Consider the following 11,192-nt stretch of genomic DNA (forward strand, 5'->3'; position numbering starts at 1 on the left):
ATTTTGAGTCTTTCTACCCATGATCATGGAATACCTCTTCATTTATTTAGTTTTTCTGTGACATCACTCATCAGAGTTTTGTTGTTTTCCTTATATAGATCTTGCACACATTTTGTTAAGTTTATACTTAAGTATTCCATTTTTTTGGTGCCAATAATGTAAATAATATTGTTTTTAATTTTGAATTCCACTTGTTCATTGCTAGTATATAGAAAAGTGATTGATTTGTGTTTATTAATCTTGCACCCTGCAACCTCGTTATAATGGCTTATTAGTTCCAGCTGTGTTTTTGTCAATTCCTTTAGACTTTCTACATAGATAATTATCTCCTCTGTAAATATAGACTTTATTCTTTCTTCCCAATCCATTTACCTCCTTCCCACCCTTTCTTATTTCATTAGCTAGAACTTCCAGTATGATGTTGAAAAGAAGTGGTGAGAGGGGACATCCTTGCCTTGTAGCTGATCTTAAGTGGAAACTTTCTCGTTTTTCACCACTAAGTATGATAATAGCTGCAGGTTTTTTGTAGATATTCTTTATCAAGTTGAAGAAGTTCCCCTGTATATCTAGTTTGTGGTAAGTTTTTATCATAAATTGGTGTTAGATTTTGTCAAATGTTTTTCTATATCTATTGATACGGTCACGTGAGTTTTATTTTTCAGCTTGTTGATGTGATGGATTACATTAATCGACTTTCAAATGTTGAACCAGCCTTGAACACCTGAGGTGAACCCCACTCATTTGGGGTGTATAATTCTTTAAAAAACATTATTGGATCTGATTTGATCATGTTTTATTGAGGATTTTTGCATCTATGTTCATGAGAGTTAATTGGTCTGTAGTTTCTTTTCTTGTAATGTCTTTGTCTGGTTTTGGTATTTAGGTATAGCTGGCTCCAAAGAATGAGTTAGGAAGTAATCCCTGTACTTCTATCTTCTGAAAGAGATTACAGAGAATTGGCATAATTTCTTCCTTAAATGCTTGGTAGAATTTACTAGTGAATCCATCTGGGCCTGGTGCTTTCTGTTTCAGAAGGCTATTGATTTATTGGTAATCTCTTCACTAGATATAGACCCATTCAGATTGTCTATGTCTTTTTGGGTGGGGTTTGGCATATTATGTCTTTCAAAAATTGTTCCATTTCATCTAGGTTGTCAAATTTGTGGGCACAGCGTTATTCAAAGAATTCCTTGATTATTGTTTTAATGTCCATGCGATTTGTAGTGATGTCCCTCTTTTATTTCTGGTTTTCATGACCTATGTCCTCTCTCTCTTTTTTTCTTAGTTAGCTAGAGGCTAATCGATTTTATTAATCTTTTCAGAGTCAGACTTTGGTTTAACTGATTTTCTGTATTGATTTCCTGTTTTCAATTTCATTGATTTTTGCTCTAATTCTTATTATTTCTTTTCTTCTGTTTACTTTGCATTAATTTGGTTGATTTTAGAGATTTCTTCTTTTCTAATAATATAGGCATTGACTGCTATAAATTTCCTGTAAGCATTGCTTTTGCTACATCTCACTAATTAAAAAAATTTTTAAATGTTTATTTATTTTTGAAGAAAGAGAGACAGAGCGTGAGTGGGGAAGGCAGAGAGAGAGGGAGACACAGAATCCAAAGCAGGCTCCAGGCTCTGAGCTGTCAGCACAGAGCCTGACATGGGGCTCGAACTCACAAACTGCAAGATCATAACCTGAGCCGAAGTCGGACATCTAACTGACTGAGCCACCCAGACACCCCAACATCTCACTAATTTTAGATAAGTCATGTTTTCATTTAGTTCAAAATATTTAAAATTTTTTTTGAGATTTCTTTTTTGACTATATGCTCTTTAGAAGTTTTTTTTTTTAAATGTTTATTTTTGAGAGAGACAGAGTGAGTGGAAGAGGGGCAGAGAGAGAAGGAGACACAAAATCTGAAGCAGGCTCAAGGTTCTGAGCTGTCAGCACAGAGCCGATGTGGGACTTGAATCCCTGAACTGTGAGATTATGACCTGGGCTGAAGTCGGCTGCTTAACTGACAGAGCCACCCAGGTGCTCCAGAAGTTTAATCTCCATGTACTTTATGATTTTCTAGTTATCTCTGTGTTATTGATTTTTAGTTAAATTCCATTGTGGTGCAAGAGCAAACATTGTATGATTCCCATGATTTTATTTTTTTTTAAAAGGGTATGTATATTTAAAAAAATTTTTTATGTTTATTTATTTTTAAAGGAGAGAAAGACACAGTGTGAGTGGGGGAGTGGCAGAGAGAGAGAGGGAGATACAAAGCAGGGTCCAGGCTCCAAGCTGTCAGCACAGAGCCTGACTCAGAGCTCGAACTCGCAAGCCATGAGATCATGACCTGAGCTGAGGTCAGATGCCCAACCGACTGAGTCACCCAGGCGCCCCAGGGTATGTATATTTTAAAAGTTTGTTTATTTTGAGAGAGAGAGTGAGCATGCATGCGGAGGAGAGGGGCAGAGAGAGAGAGTGAGAGAGAGAATCCCAAGCAGGATCTGCAATGTCAGCCAAGAGCCCAATTATGTGAGATCATGACCAGAGCTGAAATTAAGAGTCAGACACTTTACTGACTGAGCCACCCAGGCGCCCTGATTTCCATTCTTTTAAATTTGTTAAGGTGTGTTTTATGGCCCAGAATGTGGTTTATCTTGGTGAATGTTCCATGTGATCATGAGAAGAATACATATTCTGCTGCTGTTGGATAAAAGAGTCTAGAGATGTCCCTTGTATCAAGTTGATTGATGGTATTGTTGAGTTCAACTATGTCCTTACTGATTTTCTACCCCTGGATCTGTCCACCTCTGAGACAGAGGTGTTGGAAGTCTCCAGTTATGATAGTGGATTCATCTGTTTCTTTTTTCAGTTCTATAGTTTTTGCTTCAAATAGTGTGATGCTCCTGTGGTTAAGCAAATGCATCTTTAGAATTGTTATATCTTCATGGAGAATTAGTCCCTTTATCATTATGTAGAACCCTTCTTTATCCCTGATAACTTTCCATGCTTTGAAGTCTGGTCTGGTGAAATATAGCTATCCCTGCTTTCTTAAAAAAATTTTTTTAAATACTTATTTGCTTTTGAGAGACGGTGAGAGCCATGGAGAGGCAGAGAAAGAGAGGGAGACACAGAATCCAAAATAGACTCCAGGCTCCAAGCTGTCAGCACAGAGCCCAGCGTGGGGCTCAAACCCATGAGCTGTGAGATCATGACCTGAGCTGATCCACCAACTGAGCCACCCAGGCGCCTTTCCCTGCTTTCTTTTGATTAGTGTTACCATAGTATATTATTTTTCTCTATCCATTTACTTTTAATCTATATGTGCTTTTAAGTGTAAAATGGGCTTGTAATCAACATATAGTTGAGTCTTCTTTTTTGATAGACTCTGACAATTTCTGTATTTTAATTTTTTTTTTAACGTTTATTTATTTTTGAGACAGAGAGAGACAGAGCATGAATGGGGGAGGGTCAGAGAGAGAGCGAGACACAGAATCTGAAACAGGCTCCAGGCTCTGAGCATCAGCACAGAGCCTGACGCGGGGCTTGAACTCACAGCCCGTGAGATCATGACCTGAGCCGAAGTCGGACGCCTAACTGACTGAGCCACCCAGGTGCCCCAATTTCTGTATTTTAATTGGTACATTTTGACCACTGACATTCAAAATGATTATTGATCTACCATATTTGTTACTGTTTTCTTTCTTTCTTCTTTGCTTTTTGTAGTGGTTGACCTACAGTTTGCAATATATTTACAACCAATCCCAAGTCCTCTTGCAAATAATACCGTACCATTTCACAGGTAGTGTGCCTCCCTTATAATAACAAAATAATCCTAATTCCTCCCTCCCATCCCTGTATCATTACTGTCATTCATTTCGCTTATGTATAAACTTACATTCCATAATATATATATAATATTCTATTATTTCCACTTACACTTGTCATATATATATCACATACATATATAACATTTATGTATTAAGTATATACATATAGGATCTCACTACAGACACCATGGACATTGCAAGGATAATCAAGGAATACTATAAACAGTTCTTTACCCACAAACCTGATAATCTAGGTGAAATGGGCCTATTTGAAAGATACCACTTGCCAGCCTGCATGGTTTCTGAGGAGAAGTTGGATGTAATTCTCATCTTTGTTCCTCTATAGGTTAGGTGTTTCTTTCCTCTGGATTTTTTAGGGATTTTCCCCCTTTATCTTTGATTTTCTGTAGTTTAAAGATGAGATGCTTTGGTGTAGTTTTTTGGGGCAAACAGGTGGACCTTTGGTTTGATGACATGAAATTTGTGGGAAATTCTCAGTCATTATTATTTCAAATATGTCTTCTGCTCCTTTCTCTTTTTTCCTTTTCTGGCATTCTCATTATGCATGTTACATATTTTGTAGTTGTCTCACAGTCCTTGGATGTTCTGTTTGTTTGTTTGTTTTCAGCCCAGAGCCCGACGCGGGGCTCGAACTCACGGACCACGAGATCGTGACCTGGCTGAAGTCGGACGCTTAACCCACTGCGCCACCCAGGCGCCCCTGAAAAGCGTTTTTGATCTCTAGCCTTTCTTTTTGGTTCTTTCTTGGCATTTTCACCTCTCTGCTTACATTGCCCATCTGTTCTTGTGCCCTGCCTTCTTCTCCATAGAGCTCTTGGGATATTAACCATAGTTGTTTAAATTCTTGCTCTGATAATTCCAATATCCCTGCCATATGTGGCTTTGGTGCTTGCTCTCTCTCTTAAAATTTTATTTTTTGCTTTTTGGTATGCCTTGTCATTTTTCTCTTGATAACTAGACATGATGGTAAAAGGAACTGCTATAAATAGGCCTTTAATTATGTGGCAGTAAGATGTGGGGAGACGGGAAGCATTCTGTAGTCCTTTGATTCCTTCTCAGTCTTTTAGTGAGACTGTGCCTCTGGACTGTGAATTTTACGTGTCTCCCTGGGGGGGACAGGATAGCTAGGGGGGCTGGAGTTGGGTATTTCCTTTCTCCCGGGTCAGTTAGGTCTGACAGTACCCCAGCAGGTTAGGCTTAGGAGAAACTGGTTTCTCCTGAGGGCAAGGCTTTTTAAGAAGAACAGAGTCTTCTGTTTTCTTTCAGAATGGCTCATTTTCCTTCTTTCCCTGCCAGGAGCACGAGGGGATTTTCCTCCAGTATTTACTGTGAAAATCTGATTGAGCACTAGGAGGTAAATCTCACCAAAGTGTGGGGTCCCTCTGTGGCCAGGTCGTCCTGCAGTTTCTTAACTCGCAGGCTTGTCCACACTGAGCCTCCAGCAGTCTGTCAATTACAGCTCAGGTTTTTCTGCACCAGCACTGGTTCCCACAGTGGTTCTTGCTCCGGGAATCTCGACTCCATTGAGCTGTGGCTCCCTGTATTTGCCTGTCAGTTTTTCCAAATCATAGGGGTAGTGGTTTGCCCTCTCCCCCCCACCTCTTATGACCCCAAGAAGGGTTTGCTGATTGTGTAGTCTGTCAGCTTTTTACTTGTTGTCTGGATGGTCTGTCAACTTCCAAGCTCCTTACATTCTTAACTTTAGGCGCTAGCTGATTGTGTCAAGTTGGATTGGATGTTGCCAGATAAGTGCCTTTAGACCTGGGGTTTTGTGGCCGCATATTGAAATCATGTCTAATTTGATCACTTTCATATTATCAAAAACAGTTTTGTATTTTCTAAGATTTTATGATGCTTTTTCAGGTTACTTGTTTTTAATTTGGGGACTTCCTTTTCTTTTTCTTTTTGTGTTATTTATTTATTTATAAAATTTAAATCCAAATTAGTTAACATAGAGTGTAATAATGATTTCAGGAATCGAATTTAGTGATTCATCACTTACATATAACACCTAGCGCTCATCCCAGTAAGTGCCCTCCTTCATGCCCATTTGAGCCATCCCCGTACCCAACACCCCCCCAGCAACTCTCAGTTTGCTCTCTGTATTCAAGAGTCTCTTATGATTTGTCTCCCTCTCTGTTTTTATCTTATTTTTCTTTCCCTTCCCCTATGTTCATCTATTTTATTCTTAAATTCCACAAAGGACTGAAATCATATGATATTTGTCTTTCTCCAACTGACTTATTTTGCTTAGCATAATACTCTCTAATTCCATCCATGTAGTGGCAAATGGCAAGATTCCATTCTTTTTGATAACCAATATTCCATTGTATACATATACCACATCTTCTTGATCTTTTCATCAGTTGATGGACATTTGGGTTATTTCCATACTTTGGCTATTGTCAATAGTACTGCTATAAACATTGGGGTGTGTGTGTAATTTGGGGACTTTCTGACAATAGCTCCTGGGATAGATAACCACTTTCAGCTTTGGAGAATGAGAAGTTCCAGCCCTCATTTTCAGCTTTCCTCTGCTGCCAGGATCCTGTGGCATCCTAGTAATGTCACTTTTTGGGTGACAGGGTATGATCCATCTAGGGGAAAGGACACATTATGTCTCTTTGGAAGCAGTTTTCTGTTCTGTAATTTCTGTACGTTGTATATCCAATGACAGACCTGGGGCTCAGAAAATTTATGGGAGTGAGGCAAGAAAGAATCATAGTAATAACTTCCCTGGGATGCTGGGGAAGTGTCACTGCTGGCATAAGCCAGGCCTCTGAGTCTAGGGATTGTTACATAACAAACATTCAGCTGAGGAAATTTTAAGGATCTAATTGGCTTTATTAAATGATTTATGAGTCAGGCAGCATCGCATCTAGAAAACAGAGGGTCACTCCGAAGAGATGCACAAAATGGAGGGTTTTTATAGAAGGAGGATGGGGCAAGAAAGCAGAAGGAAACGATTTGTTTCAGGCAAGGTGGCTTTTCCTTAGGGAAAAAACAGATTACCTCATCTTCCTTAGGGGCCTGGAGAGGGCCCACAAGGCAGACTCAATGGAAAAATTCCTGACTGACAGGTTTACACAACATTTCTGAGGGAGGTTGAAACTGCAGTTAGACTAGGTATCAAGCCCTGGTTTGGGGACTGGATCTAAGTGAAGCCATTTGGGGCCTGTGGTTTTCTTTTTAACAGAATGGTCCCTTACCTCCTGGAGGGTAGGAGATCAGCCAAGAAAAACAGGAGTAGAAGTAAATTCTTGAAAGGCTGAATGGGTCTGTTAAGAGGTTTTCTTTTTCCAGGCTTTTCAGTCCTTGAGGTGAAGTAGAAAAAGGGGCTGGCTCAGTGACCACCAATTTTCTCCTGGTTCTGATTCTCAGGGTATGAGCTTTCACTATATCGCCCTTCCCCTCACACAGAAAGATCTTTTCTGTGGTGAGGTTGTTGCAGGAACCACATTTCTAGGCTGTTGATAGTGTTATCAACAATGATAGTATCATTGCTCTGCAGTTCTCTGTACACAGGGGCTTGAGAGCTATCAGCTTTTTTTTTTTTAATTTTATTTTTTTAAATTTACATCCAAGTTAGTTAGCATGTAGTGCAACAATGATTTCGGGAGTAGATTCCTTAATGCCCCTTACCCATTTAGCCCATCCCCCCTCCCACAACCCCTCCAGTAACCCTCAGTTTGTTCTCCATATTTATGAGTCTCTTATGCTTTGTCCCCCTCCCTGTTTTTGTATTATTTTTGTTTCCCTTCCCTTATGTTCATCTACTTTGTCTCTTAAAGTCCTCATATGAGTGAAGCCATATGATATTTGTCTTTCCCTGACTAATTTCACTTAGCATAATACTCTCCAGTTCCATCCACGTAGTTGTAAATGGCAAGATTTCATTCTTTTTGATTGCCAAGTAATACTCCATTGTATATATATACCGCATCTTCTTTAGTCATTCCTCCATCGATGGACATTTGGGCTCTTTCCATACTTTGGCTATTGTTGATAGTGCTGCAATAAACATTGGGGTGCATGTGTCCCTTTGAAACAGCACACCTGTTCCTTGGATAAATACTTAGTAGTGCAATTGCTGGGTCATAGGGTAGTTCTATTTTTAGTTTTTTGAGGAACCTCCATACTGTTTTCCAGAGTGGTTGTACCAGCTTGCATTTCCAGAGGGCTGTCAGCTTTTGGATAGAATACAATCAACCTGATACTTCCAATGACTTCTTTGTTCATTTATAACTTCATACAGATAAGAGAAGACCTCTGAAATCTTATCTCAGATTGGACATAATGTTGATGCTGCTTTTATATCTGTTGGATAGGTCATCACTTGGAAGGTGGAACATATAAAGTAACTTCTTGTTTTCATTCTTGGCCCCTAACTCTCACAGAGGGTTAAGTAGCTTGGTAAGTCACACTAACACAGGGATTCCAGAAGATACTCAGGTTAGTCAAACATTGTCACTTGACAGAGCTGTACAGATTGTGGGAAGCCACAGGGAGGCAGGTTTCATTTCGGAGAAGGGAGAGACAGGATGGGTCCACTTGGCCTCAAAATACAGACATGAGAGTGGCAGGCCCACGGCCATGTGGCCAAGGGCCTGGGAGAGGAGAAAGTGTGAGGAACAATATCTTTTCATTGGCAGAACTGGCTGGGAGTTGGGAGACCAGGGTCCAGTGTTGTGCCTGAGAAGAACTCACCCCAGGGCCGTGCTGGTCGCTTTCCTTTCCGGGCCTTCTCTTTTAATGGAGCTGGTTAGTGTCTATCAGTGTCCTTCAAAATTGTGACTTTCTTAAGCCATGAATATTTTCCTTAAGTAAAATTTGGACCTGTGCTAAGTATTTAAAATTGATGAGCTGTTCTGATGGGGTGGTATGGGGTGAGGGCTGGTCCCTTCATTCTCCTCCCCTTTCAGGCGGTGCCTCAATTGGAAAACCATGTGACAGGATGGATTTTGACTAATGGCTTGTCCACCAGAGCAGTCCTGCAGGCCCAATGGAGACACAGTTTTGGAGAGCTGGGAACTAACTCCTGCAAATCAAATTGCCTGTTGCTGGTGAGAAGTAAAATCCTCAGTATTGCACACTCAAGCGTTTCTGCTGAGAGGCTGTTTAGCTTGAGGAGACCAGGAACCAGCCAGAACTGCAGGTCAAAGTATATGATGTTTGAATATAATTCACTCTGTTTTTACCAAAAGAAGGAAGGATGTTCTCAAGAGGCAGACAGTTAGATCATCTAGTATCATTGTAAAAGGAAACAAGAAAAATGGTGAGATTCTACTCTATCATAAGACAGAGATAACACAGCACTGCTATTTTAATCATATGTAGGCATTGTCTACCTAATCCTTATGTATTTATTTTTTCCTTTAGAATATTGATATACATAATGATATACTTTTTTTTGTATATTAAAGCAACACAATAAGATACAACGAAGTGTAACTCTAAGAAAAGATGAAAAAAAATGCTGTTCAAGTGACAGAAACACAAAATAGCATACTTTACCATACATATTAATGTTTCATTAGTCTTACAGTTAGTTACTAGTGGCCATAGTCAATAATCTATTGTTGATTAGTTTAAAAATAGCACATAAGAGAGAATTAAATAAGAATGAAATTAATTTTTGAAACACCTATGGAAACACTCAATCTTAAATAACTTAGATATGTATAATTATTTATTACATATTATATTATTATGTTTTACTTTTTGTTGTCTATTTTGGCTAACTCCCCAGGTAGCATTCTAAAAATTAGTCTCCCTAGTACTGGGAGAAATATACTTGGGTAAATTTTGACTTTCTGTGCCTTTTTGCAGGGGGCAACATGTTTCTCCTAAGACCATGTTGACAGTGAAGGGTGCAGAGCACATTGTCCTGGGAGGGCAGAAGTGCAAGTGCAAATGGCGTGGTTTGGGTTGGCAGAGATGGGGTGACCCTAGTGCCCACGTCTTCAGTGTCTCCTACCTGTCAGCACACCTGTTTTTTTTTTTTTAATTTTTTTTTCAACGTTTATTTATTTATTTTGGGACAGAGAGAGACAGAGCATGAACAGGGGAGGGGCAGAGAGAGAGGGAGACACAGAATCGGAAACAGGCTCCAGACTCTGAGCCATCAGCCCAGAGCCTGACGCGGGGCTCGAACTCACGGACCGCGAGATTGTGACCCGGCTGAAGTCGGACGCTTAACCGACTGTGCCACCCACGCGCCCCAGCACACCTGTTTTTTTTGAGCAACAGTCTGGAGGCAAACTTCACTTTCTGTCAAGGCTGGGGTTCCCAGGTCCTTTGCATTCCGGTTCCATTTCTTCTGTCGCTGTTGACTCAAGGTCAGGGCTGTCCTGTGGAGGTGACAGAGCCACGCTCCTTGAAGAACCCCAGCCCTCAATATCCCTATCCTATGTCTAACTTTCCGTACCTGTCCAACTTGCTCTTGGAGCACCCACCTTTCCCCTCTTTTCCTCAGACACCATTATCAAGGTCACCACCCCTCACCTCTGTAGCTCTGCTATAGCTATGATGAACTGCCAGTGTCTAGTTTCTCCTGACTCTGATGCTCTGCCTTGGGGGTGGGGGGGGAAGGTGGGGGGGGGGTCAGTGGAGGCACCAAGTCTCTGTAGATAGGAAGTCTGCTGTAGCTATTGGTTTGGGAGAAGTTCCCAGTTGGGTTTCTGTGTATGAGCTTATCATGGTTGTTTTATGGCTTTTCAGTCAAGTCAGGAGGGCATGTAATACAGAGTTTGCACCTGGAGAAAGAAAGTGGGAGAAACCGAGTCCTTTTGCACTAGTTTTCAGTGTGCAAAAGACTTGCTTCCCAAAGTTTTGCTGCTGCGGTTTACTTAATAGGGAAGAGTGCAGACCTGTGGAGGGGTGGGGATAGGCTTGGCTTCTGAGATGCTCATGATCAGAATTGTCCTCTGGGGGTGAACACTGTGAGGTCTGTGGCAATCTTCCCAGCAGGGCAGCGGGAGAGAGAGAGATGCCTTGGAAGTGCTGACTGGCAGAGAAAGACATGGATGTGAGATGGGTCGGCCCTGGTGTTTCCTGGGCACTGAGTCCAGAGTGGTGCTCTTGGGCTCTGAGTAAATGTCACGGAGAGGCAGGGCTAAATGGACTCATTCGTCGCTCTGCCTTCCCTTTTCCCCACCAGCAAGTACTCTTCCTGTTTGCCAATGCAAACACTTAATAATGAAACTGTTATCCCCCAGAACATGCAAATAATAGATAATTCCTATGGATAGATGATAACAAATATAGAGAGTGCCTGTGTATTGTCAAAGATGTTATGTTGATTACAATTTGGTTGATAAATGGCTTACACTGAATATTATAGGCAAATG

The sequence above is a fragment of the Felis catus genome, chromosome B3 (assembly GCF_018350175.1).
Source record: "Felis catus isolate Fca126 chromosome B3, F.catus_Fca126_mat1.0, whole genome shotgun sequence".
In the NCBI taxonomy this organism is placed as follows: Eukaryota; Metazoa; Chordata; class Mammalia; order Carnivora; family Felidae; genus Felis; species Felis catus.